This window comes from Phasianus colchicus, chromosome 13, assembly GCF_987193195.1.
Source record: "Phasianus colchicus chromosome 13, bPhaCol1.hap1.1, whole genome shotgun sequence".
Lineage (NCBI taxonomy): Eukaryota > Metazoa > Chordata > Aves > Galliformes > Phasianidae > Phasianus > Phasianus colchicus.
Genome location: NC_143448.1, coordinates 15,058,826 through 15,079,861, shown reverse-complemented (window position 1 = coordinate 15,079,861; position 21,036 = coordinate 15,058,826). Strand labels below are relative to the sequence as shown.

Below are 21,036 nucleotides of genomic sequence, written 5' to 3'. Positions count from 1 at the left end.
TGTAATAACAAATGTCTTGAAAAGCATGGTGTACCATTTTATGTTATCAATAAGCTCCCCATCGAGTTTATGATAGAGTTATTTCCCTCTGTCTGAACACTAAGGAGGGGTCAGGGACAGAGAAGCACTAATTTTTTTAGCTATTTCAAAAATTTGGTTGTGATGCAGCTCAGAATGAAACTGCACTAAAATAAAATAAAGTATAACCTGGGAGAGCATAATGGATAGCTTGGTGACTAGAGAGCTAATTTGACAGGTTGGAGACCCAGACAAAAATCCCCAAACTACCTGTAAAACCTTTGTCTCAAAATTTGTACCTTTTGGCCGGAAGTTGTGATTTTGACGAAGCCAGTTTTTCAGCAAAGGTATTTTAACCAGCTCACCAGCATGCTAAGTCCTCCTCGTCTCATTCTTCACTTGACTTCCTCCAGTGTTTTGGGTTACAATGCCAGAATAGCACTAATCAATAGCCCAGAAAATTGTAGTATTACATGTCACTATAATGACTCGAATACTAGTGTTTGTGTTAGCTTCTTATTCGGTGGAGATGATGCCTACTGATTGGAAAAGAAGGGCACTTGCAACAAAGCTCCTCTGAAATTATCCTCCCAATGTGTGCACGCAGCAGCTGGCAACCTTCTGATAACAAGCAAGTCAATCTTCACTTTCTCATTGTCTTCGTTGAGATGACGGGTGGGTCTCTCCCTTGCCCTGAGTATTTGGCAGAGGAGCTTTCCTGCATTTGGCTGTAGGAAAGGGGGAGTTAGAAATGGTTCTCCTGTCTTGGGAAACATAGACTGAGGGATCTTCATTCCAACCTATTTATTCAGTGGGATGGAAAATATGAAATATGATTACATGGAAATTGCAATGAAATGTGAATACGTGTGATGTACACAATTATTGTGTTGACAGTGGCTTCTGTCATTTGCCTGGCAGATCTTGCAGATTCACTGGGGTTTGTGCTAGAGTTTTGTTTCTGAGCAGCATCTCCTTGTCTCCTTCTCTTCTGGACTACTGTATTCCCTGGCTTCCAGATCTCTCATATCCCCAAAGATGTCATAGGAGACATTCCAAAGCTCACAGAGGTTAGATAACAAACATGTACTGCATGCACTGCACCAGGCATGAGTGTGTGAAGCCAACTTGATCTATCTGGATGCATCCTCGTATCTTCTCCTACGCCTGTAAGTGGGCTCCTGGTTTTGGAAGAACAATGTGGAAAGCTAGGGATCAGGGCAAGAGCCCAGCTGCCACCCAACAGGCTTCAACAGGGCTCCAGCTCAGGAGGAGCAAAGGAGATTGCATATGGGGAGGCTGTTTTTCAGGAGAAGTGGTTTTACTTTGAGGGAAATAGGGAATCTTTATGGGACAGGGAAAGCAGTTGTGTTTTGGCTGTATTGCCAAACTTATGTGATCATACAGAGAACAAAAATATTCATAAAAGTCTATTTAGGGGATTTGTGGTGGAACAGAGCCATGGTGTTTATTACCACGGGCTTGTAGGGGGGGAAACCAGCCTACTAGATAAATCAGCATATATAATTCAAGGATTTCTTTCTCCGTTCTTATTTCCCTCTGGCTGAATGGGTGATGAAAATGCTTTTCTAATCCATTTCTTAATGGAAAGGGAGCTAGAAACTTGCTTTGTTTGCTTCCTATATTAACTCGGGGTGGTTTCTTTCTGGTGGTTGAATTGGTTAACTGGTGGAAGACCCAACAGTGACTCTGCTCTGTCAAGTACTATCCCTAGAACTTGGAAAAGAACTTGGTGCAAATGCCGGGCTGTTTCTTTCTGTGGTGATGGAAACAACCGGTGTAAATCCCAGCCAAGGCACTAGACTTCTCTTAGTAGCAGGAATGGAAGATGCCTTTGCTCTCCCTGACCGGTACTTCAGAATGTGTGCATTCCTCCATTTCTAGTTAATGCCAAGTCTCTTCTAGAGCTCACAATAGATGCCTGTGGGCTGAGGACATGATGCAAAGCGTGATGTCACCAGGGCAACCTTCCTAGAGCTAGAATGAAATTCTGGTGAGATCAGATTAAATCATGTCTTGCTTTCAATAAAGCACGTTTTCTAGCCCCCCTCCCGCCCCCGAAGTTTGTCTTTAGAGATGACAATGAATTCTTTTAATACAGACAAATGAAGATGGAGCCACTCTTGCTAAACACTTTCATAGGATCTAGTTTTTTGGGTTTTTTCCCCCTTCAAGAATCCCTCCTGTATATACCGCTCTTATTACATACAGAGATCTTCACTGAGCATAGTTAAGATGGCATTTTAAAACCTAGAACTAGTGTTTCTTTTCTTCAAGAATGTGTTAACAGAAGGTTACAATTATACGTATATTTTAATATGTAAACAATTCACTCTCAATACGTCTGGCTTTTGTTTGCCGTAAAGTTATACATTATATTTGGATTAATGATTCACTTGGCTGTATAGTAATTTCTCTGCATAGGTACAATCTCACTCAGTCATCCTAGATTATTTTTTAACATAACCCAATTTAGAAAATAAAACCTCCTCCCTGTTTATAAAAACATTATTTGTTCCTGGCTTTCGTATGTACGTTTGGAGGAAGGAGATGAGTGATACTGAGTAATAACAAGCACTCCGTCTCTCTAACCACAAATTGCGCACCTCTATTTGCAATTTATTCCAAAGGTTTGTCGTTGCTTTTCGCGCTTTCTCTTTGTGTATTCTCTCCTCTCTCTGTGCAGACTCATGTTCGTAACTCCCCTGAAGCCATACCCAGAAACATGTGTACCTGAGCTGGGTCATGGTGTGCAATGTGAGCCCAGGGAAAGGCAGAGGAGCAGCCAGATGCTTGTGGGTCACTGCGGGGTTGGGCTCAGACACAAACTTGTGAGTAGGGAAAGGCCAAGAGCAGCTGTTGTAGCATCCCAGCATAATTCAGTCCATGTAGGAAGAGGGCAGCGTGAGTATTTGTGATTGGTAACAGGCAGGAATTGTGCATATGCAGTTCTGGGATAGAAGATGTCCCTCTTCTCTATTGGAGTGTGTCTTAGAGATGCAGTCTAGCTCAGTGTGGCAGAACACAGTCTTGTCCATGTGCAAGTATTTCTGTAGTGTTAATGCAGAAGCCTATCTGAGTAAGATCCCTGCTATTATATTTTATTTGTTTATTATACGGAGATGTGGGAGAGGAATCGTTGTATGAAATACTAAAAAATGCTGATCTTCCTATTGGAGGAAAACTTCTGTTTTGCATGCCTTGGGTGCTGGATCAGAGTAATGACATCAAAGGACTGAGGGGTGGTCTCCTATACTCTGCAAATGCTTAATCTGTTATGAAGAGGAAAATAATCTCTCTTTGCAGACAGTACTAAAGACCAATTTTTCAGTGTTTCCTACTAATTCTAGGCGTAGGGCTTTTGCTCAAGTACTAATGAACATTAATACACATTCATATACAGCCACTAATCTATTTGCTGTTCTTTCTAAGCAAGATAAATATGTACCAAGTCCGCCTTTTGGAACTCTGTAGATCCAACCTAATATTATGGAATGTAGAGGGCCATTTCTGGCTTTTACCCAGAAGTGATGTGTAATATACTGAAGTCCAAAGCCGAGTTAGCTGATAGTGTGGAAGTGGTAAGGAATACTTCTCATTAATGACTACGGCTGGCTGCAGAGTTAAGCAAGTCCAGAGAGGAAAGGCAGCACTGAAAACCAAAGAGTTTGCTAGTTTCAGAACATAAACATGAGAGTTTATGGGGGTGAGACGACCTTTCATATGAGCACTGCATGGTTGGGAGATGAGTGTACAGGATCTGAGTTGATTTAATCTTATATCTGCCTCTTCTGCTGAGGAACATCAAGCTACTGTATGTAGCATAAGCCCTGGCCTAATACTCCCACGGCATAAGCTATAAACCCAAGGTTTCAGCCAATTCATGACTCTTTTATGTGGATGAGAGGCATGTAAAAACACAATTTAGTCCAAAACCAGTAAAGAAAAGACCCCATAAAGAGATGCAGCTCCCAAACAGTAGAGCTGAATGCATGCAGCACACGTATATGACAGAAGGAATGGCTTCTAAGAGGCTCAGGGAAGAGAGTGGCATCAACCCAGCCACAGAAACAGAAAATGGTGAATGTAGAATCTTTGTGTGCTAAACTGAGATGGGGTGAAGGAGACTAAGACTTTTCAATCTGTAGTTAAACTGTCTCATCCTGAAACAAGGAACAAGTTGGAAACAATTGAGGAAATAGCTTTGTTCTTTCAAGATTGGAATATGTTAACTGCATTAAGAAGAAACTTTATTTTTACTAGAAAAATGAGTGCCCTGGGTATGGCACTCAGGAAGGTTGAAGAAACGTGTTTAATTTCACCTGCAGATGATGTTTCACCATTAAGGCCTGTGGATATTCTTGCACTTTGCTTCTTGTAGCACCAGCAGAAAGAATGAATTGAAGTTACACCCAGAACTGGTTTCTTTCCTCTCGTTGCTGGGCTGCAAGGTGATGCTGTGAGCCTGACTCTTTGTCACGTTCTCCCAGCATTATACTTCATTATTATAATCAGGACCACTGGTCTTGAGACCTGGAGTACTGGAACAAAATCCTTTCATCTCTGAGCATGAAATTGCTCTGAAATCCTTTATGCTGCAGTCAACTGAGTTTTTACCTTCAACCAAGCTTACACCTTCCAGTCTTGTTGTTTTCTTTTTCTTTTTTAAGACATTTGAAAACCTTCAGAAAAAAATTGTAATGATTTCAAAAACACAAAGTCAAACTGAGAACTTGTCAGTATTATCTCCTGAGGTGGGGGCCCTCAAGCATTCATTTCCTGAAAAGTTCAGCTTTGATGATTGTGATCAGATGCTGGTCAACATAACAGGTCTTCCCTGGCCCTTTTCAGAAATCTGACTTCCCATCTCCAGCTATCGTGATAGTGGTGTTGAGTCGCTTTTTTTTTTTTTCGTCTGGTGGATATGGTAATATCCACAGAAACAAATGGAGTCTACCACTGACTTTCCTCTTGCCTTTAGGAATCTAGTCCTAAGTCCAGTGAGAGATTTTCAGAAAGATTAAGATAAGGCCTTTGAAAAGATCATTCATGTAGGGAAAATCTGTTCTCTCTGCAAGTGCTTACATGCTGCTGGTTTTGCATCTTTGCTGAAGGTATCGAAGGCTCTGCATTGCATGTGTGAGTCATGCTGGTGAATCAGAGTTTTCCCTGCTTTTCAAACTGTGGTTTTCTTTGTAATAAAGCATTCATTGTATTTTCACAGCCAAAGCTCTCCCATCACGACACTCTCACAGACGTATGAACTACAAGGAGAAGATATCCATAGATTAAGTGCCTCATGCAAATAAAAAAGGTAGGGCTAAAATGATATATAGATAGTTCTGTTTTGTTTTATTCTCCTCAAATTGTATATTTTTAAATGTCCAGCATGAGTTTCTTGCAGTAGTTTCAAGCAAAGGAACAGTTAAGCTGTCAGGTATTTTGGTCTGGAGTTGGGCATTTCTAGCAGCAAGTTACCTTCTGTAAATCTGAACTTTCTGGACAAAAAAATGCATCTTTTTTTTTTTTTTTCCCAGGATGATGGATATTGAGGTCAACAAAAAACATATGATGTATTGCATAGTGCTAATTGTCTGGTATTTTATTGTCCTTTCTTCATCGCCCTCTCTTTAATATTAATCCTCTAGGCATTTTTGTTTTGGAAATAGTCTTGAAACTGTAAAAAGAAATGCTGTTTAGGACACAGGCTTAGATTCCTGGTTAGTGCAAATCAGTACTGACTGAAGCGTGTTTTTATAGATGCTTATCACCTGGGAATCCAGGCTGTTAACATCTTCCTCATCCTTTCATTGAATGATCTGGGTCCTCCAGCTCCCAAAGGCACTATGAAGCCCCCCACTGTGTATTTCCTACAGTGTTCTCCCCCCCACACACAACTAAAGCATTTTAGCGTCATCAGAGAATTTGATGAACCTCCCAAGTCCTTTCCTTGTAGACATTGTGATACGTCAAGTTGTTTGCAACACAAAATTACTTCATACCAGATTTGAGGGGGGGAAAAAAAAAAAAAGGAAAAGCCAACTGCTTTAATCATTAGCAAGAAAATGAGAACAGAAATAGAGGAGAGAAAGATCTGAAGAGATTTTGGAACAACAGTTTTTAGGGTGTTTGATTTACTATTCAAGTGTGCACAGCTGCTGCTTGGGGGGGAAAAGGCACCATGCCAAGTAGGAAAGACAAGGGTAGAACAGCAGCAAGAGAGGAGAAGATTGTTTGCAGACTGGGCTATTAAATGGGCTTCAAAATAGTCCCCCTTGTTCTTCCATCTGCTGCAGGGTCCCAGCAGGTCAGACACTGCTAAAGTATCACAGGCACCATGTGCTGGTACAAGGACTGGAATCCACCCTGCATTGCTCTAGTCCAGCTTTCCTCATAGGCAAAAATAGCTGCATTAAATGTACTCTTGTTGGCAATGTCTCTCTCCCTCTCTCATCTTTCAAGCAATCAGCTGGGGTGGGAGAGATGTAAATATTCACTTTATTGAAGGGATAGGAGGAAGCACTGTCTATTCACTGCATTTGGGACTATCAGCGTGGCAATTGTGCCACTGTGGTTGGGATCAGAAGTACCAAAGCTGATCCCAGCAGCAGCTTCCTTACTTTCCAGCAAGGTGAAAGATGTCTCCCTTAGGACCCAGAGACTTGTCATCATTCAACAGAGACAAAGATTGACTTGGTCCTTGAAAGGAGGTTGTAGCAAGGTGTAGTTTGACCTCTCTTCCTGGGTAACAGCAATAGAATGAGAGGCAATGGCTTTAAGTTGTGCTGGAGAGGTTCAGGTTGGATACAAGAGACAATTATTCTCAGGAGTGGTGATGCAGTGGCACAGCTGCCCAGGCAGGTGGGGGAGTCACCATCCCTGGAGGTGTTCAAGAACTGTGGAGATGTGGCACTGAACACCATGGTCAGTGGTCGTGGTGGGGATGGGTTGGGATTGGATTTCATGATCTCAGAGGTCTTTTCCAACCTTAATGATTCTGTGATAACACTGATCAGCTTGCTCAGGATTTGTTCAGCCATTTGTTCTGCTGCTCCAGCACTAAAGCACTAAAACCTTTCTCTGCTTCCTTGATGCTATTTTTGCAGTTTGTATCTACTTGCTCTTGCTCATGGATTGCACTGTCGGGAGGTTTTAGCAGCACTGAGTTCTTGTTCTGAGATGCAAAGGCATGGACAATTCCTTGGGCAATGGAACCAGGCTGCTTTCTGCTTGCTGTAACCCAGTGTTTTGTGTGTTTGGCTCTGATCAGTGCTCAGCCAGAACTGGGCTTATGTTACTGGTTTGGATTATTTTGTTTATGAGAATCTCGCTTTTGGTGATTAATGTCAGCACGTTATACAAGAGCAGCTTCAAATTTCTCTTTGAAGCATGACTCTAGAAATACTGCCAGATAGTATTTATTCTTAGTCAAATGGTTCTATTCTATGGAAAATGAGAATCTTTGTCAGTTGCAAAAGGCCCTAATACAACACAACTTGACATCTTATTTACAAACACAGTCTCTTTATTCCAGTAAGAGGTGAATACTACACTCAAACATTGGACTGCTCAAACTTGCCATGAAAGAAGCTGGCACTGCCTTCCCGAGTGACCAGTTCAAAGGACTAACCAAACCAGCTATTGAATTTCACAATGAGGATTCTGGACACAACATCTGCTTTTGCCTATTCTCTACTAGTCACAGCTTTCTGGTCTTCTAGCTCTCGTTTGGGAGCATGCTTCAAATGAGCTGGAACGGCTTCATTCTGATTATCTTTTTTTAATTTATTTATTTTTTTTTAGCAAGCTATTTCCACCCTCCCCCCCAAAAAAAATTTAGGCAGAATTTCTTTTATCTTTTAGGAAATATAATGTTTTAAGGAGACATTCATTTAATTCCTATTACTACTGGATTTTTGAGATGTGATTTATCATGCTTGGTGGTCATGACAAACACACTGCAGCCAAGTACAAGAAGAATTATTTGAATGCAGATTGACATGAAGGAAAAATTTCAGAGGAGCTTATGTGCCTAAGGTGTATAAATCCCATTGACTTTGAAGTTTTTACCTAATATCGTTTTAATGATCTTAAGAGTCCGGTTGTCTGGTTTACTAATTAAGAATCCAGTTTTCAAAAGCGCCTGTCAGACACTTGCAAATGGAACTTAAATTCTTAAGTCACTAAAACCCTTCAAAAATTTTTATTTTACATCTGCAGCATTGTATGTTAGTGGGAGCCTTAGTTCCACCAAACTAAAAATCAAATCAGTGTGACTAGCAAACAGGTAAACTGCTGAGCTGTGTGCCTGGACCTTGCTTTCATCTAGCTGTGTTAGTGGCATGGGAACACGATCCAGAACAAGTGACCTATCGTACGTTTTAGGATAGAAATTTTACATATTTTCATCCAGAGAATGTTTGATTTCATTCTTTGTCTTGCTCTTCCTGGCTGACTCATTTTTCCATTGTCTATCAAATTTAAATCCCACTTGGTCATTTGCTGAGTAGCAGTCTGTGCCTAAATAAGTCCTTGTAACTGCTTGAGACCATTACCCACTGACATTGTTCCTTCAGAAATCCTTCAGTGTTTTTGAGATGCTCACATCATTGTTGCATTAGATGCAGTTATCAGCTGATATCTTTGCCCATAATAAAACACACTTGCAGTCCCAAACAGCTTCTCACTGTAGCAGCTCTGAGGCAGTGTGGCAGTAGATGTTCTAGAGCAAGGTTGTTTGTTTTTTTTTTCCCTATTTCAAAAAGAGATTATGTATGTATATGCCTTGCAGTCAATCTGTGGTAATTTGTTTAACTTTTACAACAGAGCAGTTCGGTTGGTCTGACTGATCTACTGATTATAAGCAACAAAAATGGTGATATATGACGAGTCTTTTGAAGTTGTGATTTTTCAGTATGGGAGTTGGAGAAGAAAGATATCTTCTTAATATGATCTGTGGTTTTAGGCTTCATTTTCTTTCTCTTTCCAGTGTGGCACATCTTTTCCAACTTGTGTGAATAGTGCATTAATGTTTGGGAGCACACCTGTGGTGATTTGCTCATCTGAAAGTTAATTTTGATGCACATTTTAGTGCTCAAAAACAGGCTGCCGTTGATTAATTTATGTATGTAGTCTTAGATTAGTCCTAGTTCTCCCCAGAGCCCTCTTTCTTTTGACTTCTCTGTTGATTCACTGTCTCTGAAAGTTATGATAAATCTAGTTTGGAAGGGGTTCCAAAAATGGCACAGAAGTTGGGAGCTGGTGGCCAGTAAATAACATAAGACTTGCATACCTGGTATTCCCATCTCTGCTTTTAGTCACAGTTAGCTTCCTCAAAACTCACACGTCTTCCTAGTCTATGTGCTTACAGGTGATTACAGACAAACAACAGCATCCTCTTTACAAATTCAGTGAATTTAGGAAATGAACTGATCACCAACACCGCCTTCTCCTTTTCTGTAGAATTGATATCAAATTCATCAGAACAATCTAAACACTGATTAAGACAAAATTAGCTGATTTAAGTTGAATCATCCTTTGTTTTCACCCTTTTCCTATCCGGTATCTCAGTCTTGTAATTACATTTGAATATCACACGTGGTATCAGAACTGAAATGCTGTTTAAAATAAAGCACAGCCAATTATTTGTTTATTTACTACTACTAAATGAACATTGCCAAATGACTACATTTGGAAAATAAGGCAATGTTTTTAAGTTGAAGGGAAAGAAAAATAAAGGAAAGGGTCCAACTCTTTATCTGCAGGGATTTCTGAGAAGGAATCATTACCCAAGGAAAGACATGTGTTTTGTGAGGCAGGGATGTTTTCTAGCAGTTTACCAATTCACTGTTTTGGAGCCAATTTACCCCCTTGATCTCCATGTTCAAAGCTTTTCTCCAAAGACTTTGGTTTCTGCAGACTCTGGAGCAGCCCCACAGTAACCCAGTTCTTTACATTGAGATGTGGGAAATTTTTGGGCTAGATTGGTTTCCTGGTTTGCCACAAAGTGGATGAGGGCTGTTGAAATCTAGATATTTCTCCACAACATTGCAGCTGTAGCTTAAAAACACAGAAAACAATACCCATCAATATTATAAGTTGTTGAGATTTGTAATGCATTATGTCCTGCTGGTCCAAACTCGGAGCTATGAAAACCCTCAATCTTTCTTCTCTGCTGTTCACTGTGGGACAGTCTGCACTGGATTCACATGAACTCTTGAATAAACCTTGTCCCAAGGAATGGCCTGATGAGGATTCGTTTGTGGAAATGCATTGACTACCCTGACTAGGCAAGCAAGTTAGTCGAGCTTTCCTTTGGACAGCCATAAAGCATTCCCCAATGGTTTCTAGGGGCAGAATGGCAATAGGCCTCCTTGATATGTTTAAGAACATCTCAATGCACCAATAACCCTTGTTTTCACAAACAGTAGGCTATTCAAGATGGCTTAACACCACAGAACTACACCCTATGCCTACTTGGTTGCAACTCAGCACAACCTTCCCTATATAATGGGCATCCTTCTCTGTGTATGAAACCCTTCCCATAAATGCTGTTAATCTCGTTCTAACCATACTTCTGTAAATACAATGACATGGTCAATGGTCCCACAGAGACCACATTTCCCAGTAATGAGGGAAATGGTATTTACAGGAAGGATTTAAATATTTCTTTTGTACTGGAGCATGCATTTTTTGCATGTAGTATATGAACCCCTTAGTACAACTATGACTAATGTACTCATCTAATTAAATTTTTACAGCATTCCAGCATGTCAGTGTCAAATGTTTGCCTCCCCATAACACTGTCAAACTCCTCCTTCCTCAGTGCCTGCCTGCCTCCTTCCACACCATGTGAAATTGAGGCTTCATCACCATCTTCATGAAGACAGGAGAATTCCCTCCTGCTTTCTCTTGTCCAACTGACCCCTGAGCTTCTAAATGCCATTTCAGGTCTGCAGTTTTGCAGAAAGATCTCATCTATTTTTGTGCAATTGGACAGGCAGGGATTAGAATCTAGAAGATATGAATATGCAATTAAATGGAAGTAAATCACACACAAAACTTTGTTTCATGTGTGGTTTCCCCAGTAAAAAAAAAAGTGAGGCTTTCCCACTGACCAGCTAGCTGCTTGGAAACAGTTTAGGGGGAAGGACACGAAAGCCAGGAGAAAAGGTCTGCACAGCAACTCTAGGTTACTTGCCTCTAAATAACAAAAAGGCTTATGTGTGGGGATAAGCGAGGATTACACCCTCAGATCAGGCATCACCAGCAAAATGAAGACATTGTTTAGTTCAGCCTGTATAATCTTCCCTTTACAACACAGGCAGGTCATCTTGCGATCTCCTTGAATCCCTAGGTAAGCACTAAGTTGTTGCCTTTAATTAGTCTGCAAGTTATAGTTTAAATGTAGTGGCCTGGCATCTCAATTAGGTATGCGAGATAAGAGCCCAAGAAATGATTTCTCAAGTCTCATATTCTGCAGTGAGGACTTTTGGAGCACTGCCACGATGGGAGTGCTTCTCAGGGGGAAACCCAAGGAATTACTAAAAACAAGTTAAGATTGATCTAGAGAGGCTTTTTTCAATTGGACCACAAAACCAGGTTTAGTTTATTTCAAAAGAGATTGAGACAATAAGGCAGCTCTTTTATTTAGGTTACTTAACTACCTTGTGGAAAGCATAATCCTGAGTTTGGTGCTTAGGTTGCTGGGCCAAGTATCTGAAAATAGCTCAGTGTCCAGGATTGGGATTCCTACAGGTGCCACGGTCAGTAGGGAACCACCTAAGCAGTCTGATGTGGGAAGCTCCAAGGGAGAGAATTAGGGGTATTCCTGTGGACTACAGAGGGAGATTCATCTTTTAAAAACTCATGACCTCAGATACTCCATGGACACTTAAGCCCTGAGTCCTTCCGCATAACGAGGCTTAAAAAGCAGGGCAAAGTGCTGAGAGTTATCGCCCATGGCATTGCAAGTGGTGGAGTCCAAACCCTTGTCTCTCACTTTGTCCTCTGAGCTTCCCCAGTGCTTGGCTGTAGGACATATCCTGTACTGTCCTCCCCATTGAAAATGTCCCCCTTTGTGCAGAGCACTGCAGCATTCCTTGAGGGCGAGAGGGAATAACACGTGCCAAGGCCCCAGCAAGTTTTAGATGGCTCCAAGATTAAGAAGGGGAAACACAGAGGACCTAAAGTGGTGCATGAAAACCCACATGCCATCTAAATTTCACATTCACCGATTAATTCCTTTGGAGAGAGCACCTGAATTGCCGTGTCAGTGAGTGAGCAGCAAGCTGGTCCAAACAAACAAAGTGCTTTTCAGCAGTGGCTTACTCATAACAATTTTCATATCTCATTAACCAGTTGATTCTGCAAACCTTCCCCCACTCCTTAATTTTTTTCCCCCATCTCTTTCCCTTGGCATGCTTCCTATTTCTCATAGCAGCAGCTGTGCACAGTTGAATAGTAAATCAAACACCCTAAAAACTGTTGTTTTAATACAATGTCTAAGATTTCCCAATTTTCTCCTCCTCCCCCCTCACACTCTCTCCCCGCCCCCCCCCAGCTTATTTTTCTTGATAACCGTTCTGGCTCATCTTTGTCTAGTGATAAAATAACTAAATCTGGTAGCAAAAGCTTGACCTGTATTTTCTTTTTTTTTTGTGGAAATTACTGGGTAGGTTAGTAAGTGAAAAGCAAGTAATCCGCGAGCAGTTTAGATAAGTGGATATTACTGCCTTGTGTTGTTAATTGGTATTAAATACATTTTTCAAATTACATTTCAGCAGCAAATGACTTTTCTCATCAGACTCTCTTGTGGCAGAGCTATTTCTTCCTTCATCACGGTTATAAGTCTTTGGAGAAATCAGTGTGCGCGTCCCCCGCAGCCCTCATCTCAGCCTCTCCTTGGTCCATGCCATCTGGCAGTGTCAGCTTCCCCCACGTCCTCAGGTGCCTCTATTGGCCCGGAAAACCTTCTGAAGGCAGGTTGAGCTCACCGCGTCTTCCAGCCATCCTCACCAGGACTAAAGCACCTCCACAGGCTCCCAAAGGTGCTTGGAGCTCCCAGCCCGCAGTGCAGAGGTGGCTTGCTGGCTTGGATGGATCTCTGCTGGCAAGGCGGCAGCTCTTTGAAGCAGATAGTTTGTAGTAATCAAGAGCTCAATCTGCTGAAGTAGTTATTGAACTTTTGTTATCTCTGTATAACTTGGCATGTCTTGTGTGGGATGCACAGCTCCTGATTGCATGCAGGACTAGGGTTTGGTGGCTTTTTTTTGTTGGTTTTAATCCGGGTTGCACAGTGGAACCAACCAATGGTAAACCCACCCCCGTGCAATGATGGCTGTTGTGAGTTAGGAGGAAAGCTGCTTTGGTGATGCCTACGATGTGCAAATTGCAGATGCTGTGCCAGACGGACTCTAGCAGCATAGTGAAACTGCATGTGGGGGAAAACGTCCTTTCCTTCAGTCATGGCCTTTGTGATCGCTTCTGCTTTGGGGGAACCATCTGAGCACCCCAAGGGCAAATTCAGGGCAGGGAATACATGCTGCGATTGCATCATGATGTAAGCAGCTTTTTCTAATAAGCTTCTGAGTAGCAAAATCTCCATGTCATTATCAGCATAGGCGGGCTAATAACATCACCTTTGTGACATGCTTGGTGACAAAAGCCAGGAAATTCAAAGATAAGGCCAAGACCACATCCTTGACTCCAACCATTCTGAGAAATAAGGCTTGATGACAAGACGAAGAGTGGAAATACCAGCCTTAGCAGTGAGTTCTCTCTGCGGCTGTTGATGTCCCTTCTGTTGATGTGCTCTGGTGAGAACAGAAGTTGGTCCCCAGTACCCAGTGAAAGTCAAAATACCCAGCATGGATGCTTTGGGTCCACAGCATGTTTCTGTGTTCCCTTGGGCAAACTTCTGCTTAGAATCATAGAATCATTAAGGTTGGAAAGACCACTAAGATCATACAGTCCAACCATCAACCCATTCCTGAAGCTTCCATAAGAGAGTCCTTACAGGGTGGGGAGAGGATCAGGGAACTGAGAGAAGATGTGGAAGTGCAGTGTAACCTCCTGGCTGCCCACTTATCCCTTTTTGTAGATCGACTGCTGAGGAAATCACTGCTGCTACCTCTCTTTGTGTCCCTGCTCTCTTCCTGTGGGACATCATGCTATTTGTGGCTTTTGTTCTTTTGAAGTTGAGCTCATTAGAGTCTTGGTGAGTGCTTTGTGGCTTATGGCAGCATGTAGGCAAAGAAAAAGGACAGAGCTGTGCCAAAGGCAATTTGGTCTCCATTGGTAGAACCGGCTGTTAAAATCAAAGCCAGTCTCCTAAAACATCTTTGAAAACCACTCCAGCAAGCTTTGCTCCCTGCTGCTGGGTTCCCATTTCTTGAAGCCACACCACCCATGCTTGTTTTGGCAGGCTGCTCTCCTCCTCCATTCCTACTGCAGCCATACCTCCAAAGCCTCCACCCATGGTCCCATGCCTCGTGCTGGTTTCTGCTGGTCTGGCAGCCCAGAAAGCAAGAGAATGGGCCTGGAAAGGGACTTGTACAGAACTTTCTGGGCTAAATATCTGTAACGTGGGACAGGAGTGACTGATTGGCCCAGAAGTACATGTGTTAAGTGTGCCCTACTGTAGCCAGCATTAATGATTTGTGGACAGGCCGTAGTTTTTCAACTAACCAGATTAATACCTCACCTGGTACATGAGTCCCGTGCAGCCGTACAAGTTGCATGCTGTCCCCAGAAGACCATAACAGCTGCTGTAGAGCCATTAACATCTAACTAGCAAATAAATAGTTGGGCACACAAGCTCATTCAAAAAGGCAGATTACTTCCTGATAGGCTGCAGTGGTTCCTCTAGGTAAACAATAGCTGAGGGCACTTTCTGTAAAGCAGATTTTGACCCGGTGGACCTTGGCTGGCAGGCAGGCGTGTGCCTGGGCAGCAGGCCGGCAGCAAGGCTCTGCTGGGAAGGCAGAGAGCCCCAGGCCTTCAGCAGTGTCTTCTTTCATCAAATAACGTGTCCTTCCCTTCCCATCCTGCTGCCCAATTCTCTTGGGAGGAGACAAAGGTGCTTTTCCAAGCAAGAAGCTAAAGACGTGAATGTTGAAAAAGCTTTAAAAATTGCTTTTGAGTTAAAAATTTGTCTGTTAAATGAAGCTGTAAGGAATGTCATACTGGGGCTCCTTTGCCAGGCTTGTTTGAGTGGAACAGATTTTGCTTTTGCATTTAAGGGCTGTCAATAGACATCTAACTCCTGCCTCCACTTCACAGGACTCCCCCATATCTGCTCTGAAAGGCTCCTTCACTCTGCTCCAGTGTTTTCAGTCATTTCTCCAAAGTACATTCCCAAAGCTGAGGGAAGAGGTCCGGAAATAGGTTAAGTGCTGGGCTCCCATTAAAAAGATTGATTTGGTATTAAAGTTAGGGAAGCAGATAAGCTCAGAGGAATGCTGAGAGGTACAGAGCCCTGCCTCCTCTTGCTGTTGGTGCTCCTTCCATGAGAGGTTCAGTGAGTCCCGCTCTGGTGCTGAGCTGACATTAGATTGCTTTAGATGCTGGAAGGTGTCTGTACCATAGGATTCTCCTAGTAAAAATAAAAAATAAAAAAATTGTGCTGAAATACCATTTTAAGCTGAGATCAGAGCCAATGGCAAATGGCTAAGCACTGTCCTTGCTTCTGTCCATCCCATGGGGAGGCATCTTCATGCCACAAACACAAAAGAAGAAGGTAACCTCAAAAATCAAGCTGATTTTCAGAGGTGCACAGTCAGCACAAATTGGATCTGCCACCCTGAAAATGGAGGCACTTCTTTTAGCGCTGCTAAACACCAAGATTTAGGGCTTTGCTTCAAAAAGATATTTCAAAGATACCCAGAAAAGCAAGAATCTATTTTTGATGGTGTTAAGTCCTAACAGCTCTTCTGGGGTTTTGAAAATCTTTCCCACTCTCCCCAAATTTGAAAACATTGTCTTCAAGTGCCATCAAGATAGAGCTCCTCAGTAATGCTAAAATTTGCTTTAAAGAATGTGGATGAAAATGAATACACTCAGAGATTATGCACAGATTCATATGCATGGATTCATGGAAACTGTCTCATAGACAACAACGGCAGCATATTGAACCTCATAGTGGAGAATCATTTCACTGTGCTTTACTGTATGTTTTAGTCCTATCTCTTTGCATCTTTATCAGAAGCCCATACATGTCATTATCATTCATTTCCCTCCGTGAAACAAGAGAATTACGGAATTTGCTTTCTGAAAGTGGTCAGGTGCCCTTAAATAAATAAATAATAGTACTAATCCCTTTGGCTCTAGCAGAAGGGGTCGGAGTGGGGATTTGCCCTTTGAGGAAGGTGAAAAGTGCAGCTGGAGTTCAAAATATTCTGGGTTTGGGCTTTATCTCGCTCTCCCCAAGCCAATGAGGGCACAAGAAATCTGGTGAATTGATCTGCTGCGGAGTGAGATGCTTTGCCCCAGCCACCAGATACACAATTGTGCTCAGGATGTTTTTCATTACGAGAACTCCTCTGCAGAGAAGGGGAAATGGGGGGAGGAGGACTTAAAGCACCAGCTCCGGTCAGAAAATGAACATCTTTGCAAAGGTCCCCTGCATCCGTGCGTGGAAAGGGTTCTTGGGGAGATATTTAGAAAATCATCAGCAAGAGTCTCTTCTCCCCAGCAGAATTTCTTGATGAGGACAGAGCCCCTCTCTCCCTGCCCCCCCTGCTATCAGCTGGCTAATCTGCCTGCACATTCTGACACACAGCTGCGAGAGATGAAAACTGTACTGTTGATAGATGAAACTTTGGATAAGATTACATGGTTTTGAATATCTTGATGACATATTTGTCTGAAAAGTCTTTTAGAGGACAGCCTAATATAAATGCACGGAAATGTTTCTAATGACTAGCATTTGTCTACGTACTTGGTTTGGAAGATTAACATTCACGTGTTCTTCGACTGTCATTTGCATTTGTATGTGGAGGCAAACTTTTCAATAATCACTTCTTCATGCCGAGAAGAGTTAACAATTTATTCAAAATACACAAGGCCAAATTAGTCCCTGCTGTAGGGCTTGGTGGAGCTGCACCCGCGGTGGATGTGGCTCGGTGCACGCTGCAGCGACGTGCCCAGCAGGCTGCACGCACTGACCTTGCCTATGGGAATGGCGAAGGTCCCCCACTGGAAAGATGGAGCACGCTGCAAAAGGGGGAAAAACATAGCAAGGTCAGGACAGTTGCATCTTTTACTGTTTTGCTGTGCCAAACCCTGGGTTGTTTGCTGTTTTGTACTGATAAATGGATGCAGCAGGACTTAGAGTTCTGTCTTCGTTTTCATTTTAACAACACCCAGTAGTGTGATGTGGCCTTCGGAGTCCCATTTTTCAGCTGAGAGCCTTATTTTAACAAGTGCACTGATACCTGGGTGCTTTTGGATCCTGATCATCCCCGGAGGTATTCAAGAAACATCTAGATATGATACTTAGGGACATCATTTAGTCTATGGTTTTTAGCAATATTGGTGATAGGGGGATGGTTGGAATAGATGATCTTAGAGGTCTTTTTTCAACCTTAATGATTCTTCTATGATTCTGGAGTCTTCTGAATTGAGTGCCTCAGTTAATTCGGGCAGTTGGCTTTCAAGAACTCTTGAAGAAAAGAAGCTTCCATTCCTAAAATTTGGCAGTACTTCTGGAAACTTGGCTCCTATCAGCTCACAGCAAGGATGTATCTGTGTTCACTGACCTCAGTTTTGCCATGGTGTGTAAGTGTTGATGGAGGAACTCACTGAGAATTGGAAAGGGCTTTGGTCAACCACACATTAACATGTGCATACCTTTACATTCCAGTGTCTTCTAATCATGCAAAAAAATAATTTAGGCTAATCTGTGTTGTGGTAGTGTCCCAGATGTCTGGGCTAAGAAGCATAACCTGGGCTTAGAACTGCAGTTCTGAAAGGGTGAGATGCCCTTCCCCAGGGTGTGTGGGAGAAGGAGCCCTTCCATTCACAACATATATGGTGCTCAGCTCAGCCAGGAGGAGAGGCAGCATGTGGGAAGAGGAGTTGCAGGGCTAAATATTTGATGAAACGTTGTAGGGGTGAGGAAAGACGAATGCTTGCAGAGACTGGTGGGGCTGTGCATCCCTGAGGGCTTTGCCCAGTTGCTTAAATATAAATGAACCTTTCAATCTGTCTTCGATGAGCTCAAAACTGACTCCATGAAATCTGTAGGTAGCACCATGCATCAGCTACTGCATTATTTGTGTACTGATGCTATGGCACATATGGTCCTCTGCTTACAAGAGAAGATGTTAAGGGAGAGACCTGAGGAGGACAGCGTGGCTTATCCAGGGAGATGTTCATCTGTCCCGTTAGCACACTACTGTATCATTTTCCAATCTATGAGATTTCTCACTATAGATCTATGCTAAAATGCACGGAAGAGTTACATAAAGCTGAAAATTTGAAAATACCACAATTACTTGGCTGCTCCCCCTGGAGTGCTGCACGTTTCTTCAAAAAGCTTCTGCATGGAACGTGCCTTTGTCTGGCAATGCTGCACAACCATGGATACAATTTTGTTTTGCTTCCTCTCCACATACCACCATGTCTCTGTAGACTTGCACTGACACTCTTTTCCCCTCTCAGAATATGTTGACATCTTGATGTCTTCTCCATAGATTCACACTGACACAGCGTTAGGGACTTTGTGATGACACCGCAGCCCATGTTAGTGAATGGTGAAATAGGCCTGTCACAAGCTATATGATGAAATATCAAAACTGTTTAAAAGTGTAGTTTTCCACGAGAAAAAAAAAAAAAAAAAAGGAAAAAAAAAAATGTTGTGGGCCTTGAGCTTACCTTAAGGACTGATCTGCTCAGTTATCTACAAACAGGGATGCTTAATAGAGCACTGTGACCTTTGACAAACGTAAAGAAGAACTTAATGCCGTAGGTTATCAAAAATCACAGTAAGTAGGAATGATATTCTTGACTTTTGACAACACCTTGTAACATTTGCCTGATATGGGTACTTTAAAGCTCTGTATCTGGTACCAAATGTTTTTTTCTTTATGAGAAACGCAGTTGCTGAACTTGAACTGGCAAAAATCTATTTTGTTTTTGTTTGGGCTTTTTCCTCCTTGGTTATGAGTATTCTTCATGCTAAATGCAGAACTGGATTTTCCTTTCAGAAATGGTGTCATAATTACTCCAGTGCACCCAGTTAATTTCTTCTGAAAACAACTCCAAAGTACACTATTAATTTCTGCTGAAAATGACTTTGATGCTCGACAGGGTTTTGACAGTTTATTAACGAAGGCCCCCCTATGCATGGACCCAATTGGTTTCTCTGTTTTTCAGGCAGTTATGAGAATCTGAAACAGGTCAGGTGAAGGTGAGTGAGGTTGTGCAGGGGCTTTGCCTCTTCATTCCTCTTTTTAACCATTAAAGACTGCCACCAGCTCCATGTAACAGTGAGGAAAACAATAGCTTCAGAAGATGTGCAGCTGTTAAAGAGAATTTTTCCTGCTACTATTTGGGACTGTCATTGGATTTGGGATGAGATAATTTGGACAAGTCAACAAGTGAAGACAAATAGTTTTGATTTCTTTGTTTGTTTACGAAAAGAAAAAAAAGCACATTTGCTTAAGAATGTTGGAGAGGTGATTTTTGTTTCCTAATCCAAAAAGTGATTAATAGTAGGGCAGGCAGACGTGCAGTTGGAATTTGACCACACAGGACAGAGTTCACAAGACAAATTCAACCCTAGTTTAAGTGCTACATGGTCTAATGAGCCTCAGTATCTAGTTATTTTCTCAAATGTCTGCCTTGCAGACACCTCAGAGCTGGAATCGGAAAATCCAGCTGTGTTCTTGCTGCTTCTCACAACACAGCATAATTAGAACGTGCTGATAACTTTGTTGATGCATGAGAGATAAAAATCCATTCTACCTCATGCTGTTGGTAAAACCGTGGTTTCATCAGGAAAGAGAGCAGATACGAATTAAAAACAAACTGAAGAAGACAGTATCATTTTCACCAGCACACTTCTCTGACATCACCACCATCAGTTTGTGTTGTACACCGTTGCTTTGCTCTCGGCGTGGCATTAATCTCAGCTGTGAGTCAGGGCTGCATGCTGCTTGACACTGCGGAGAACAGAAGCACTCCATCCTTGGAAATCCTCACATCAAGAAGCTGCCTACCTAATGGCTCCCATTGCAGAGCTCTCCACAGTCACGTCTCTAGAGAAATATCATGTCCCCTACTTGGTTTTTTTCATGGGTAGAGAACATGACATGTGGCCAAGTTTTCCATGCTAAGAATTTCATGTTACATATTGTTGAAGATGACTGAAATAAGTTATGTACACATCAAAATGAGTGAACTTTTACCTCTTCTATTGCAAGCTATCCGTGACATCCTTGGAAATCATTGACTTCTTCGCTATTGACATTGGTGGGGGAAGGGGAAAAAGGTTCATCTTGCAGGAAATGCTGACTCAGATTTCTCAAGAAAATCTACTTTCTTAGCTGAAGAAGAAAGATTCATTATTTGCTCATCTCAGTGAAATCTAATTGTGATATTTATATTCTGTATTAATTTGATTCTGTAAAGATCTCCAACGTAGGCAAAGAAGCCAATCGTAATAATTTGTTCTGAAGCTTTTATTACTATTGTGTTTTGAATGCAGGTATTAAAACAGCAGTGGAGCAGCAGATGCTATACCTTGCACATTGCTAAAGATGCTACCTATGCAGTTCCTAAAAACACGAGCCCTTCTAATGGGAAGAAGCAGAAAAACTCCCAATGACTTCAGTTGGGTATAGATTTCAGGTGGCAGATAGAGTGGTGGTACTTTCTGAGGAATGGTTTACAGTAGCTTTGACTTCTCTTTTGTACTTTATAAAATATATTCCATATATAAAAGTGTCTGCTTTGCATTAAAAGCAAGTTTTCTTTTTTAAGTAAGTTGAATAA

General features: G+C 42.1%; 1 protein-coding gene across 21 annotated transcripts in view; it reads left to right on the top strand.

Moving 5' to 3' along the window:
* Positions 1–21,036, top strand: part of LOC116243858 (uncharacterized) — a 654,784-nt gene extending 633,748 nt beyond the window's left edge. For all 21 annotated transcript variants that reach the window (XR_016470628.1, XR_016470627.1, XR_016470625.1 and 18 more), the window contains 2 exons: positions 5,264–5,353; positions 20,750–21,036. The gene's annotated coding sequence lies outside the window, so the exon portion shown is untranslated. The remainder of the gene's footprint in view (positions 1–5,263; positions 5,354–20,749) is intronic.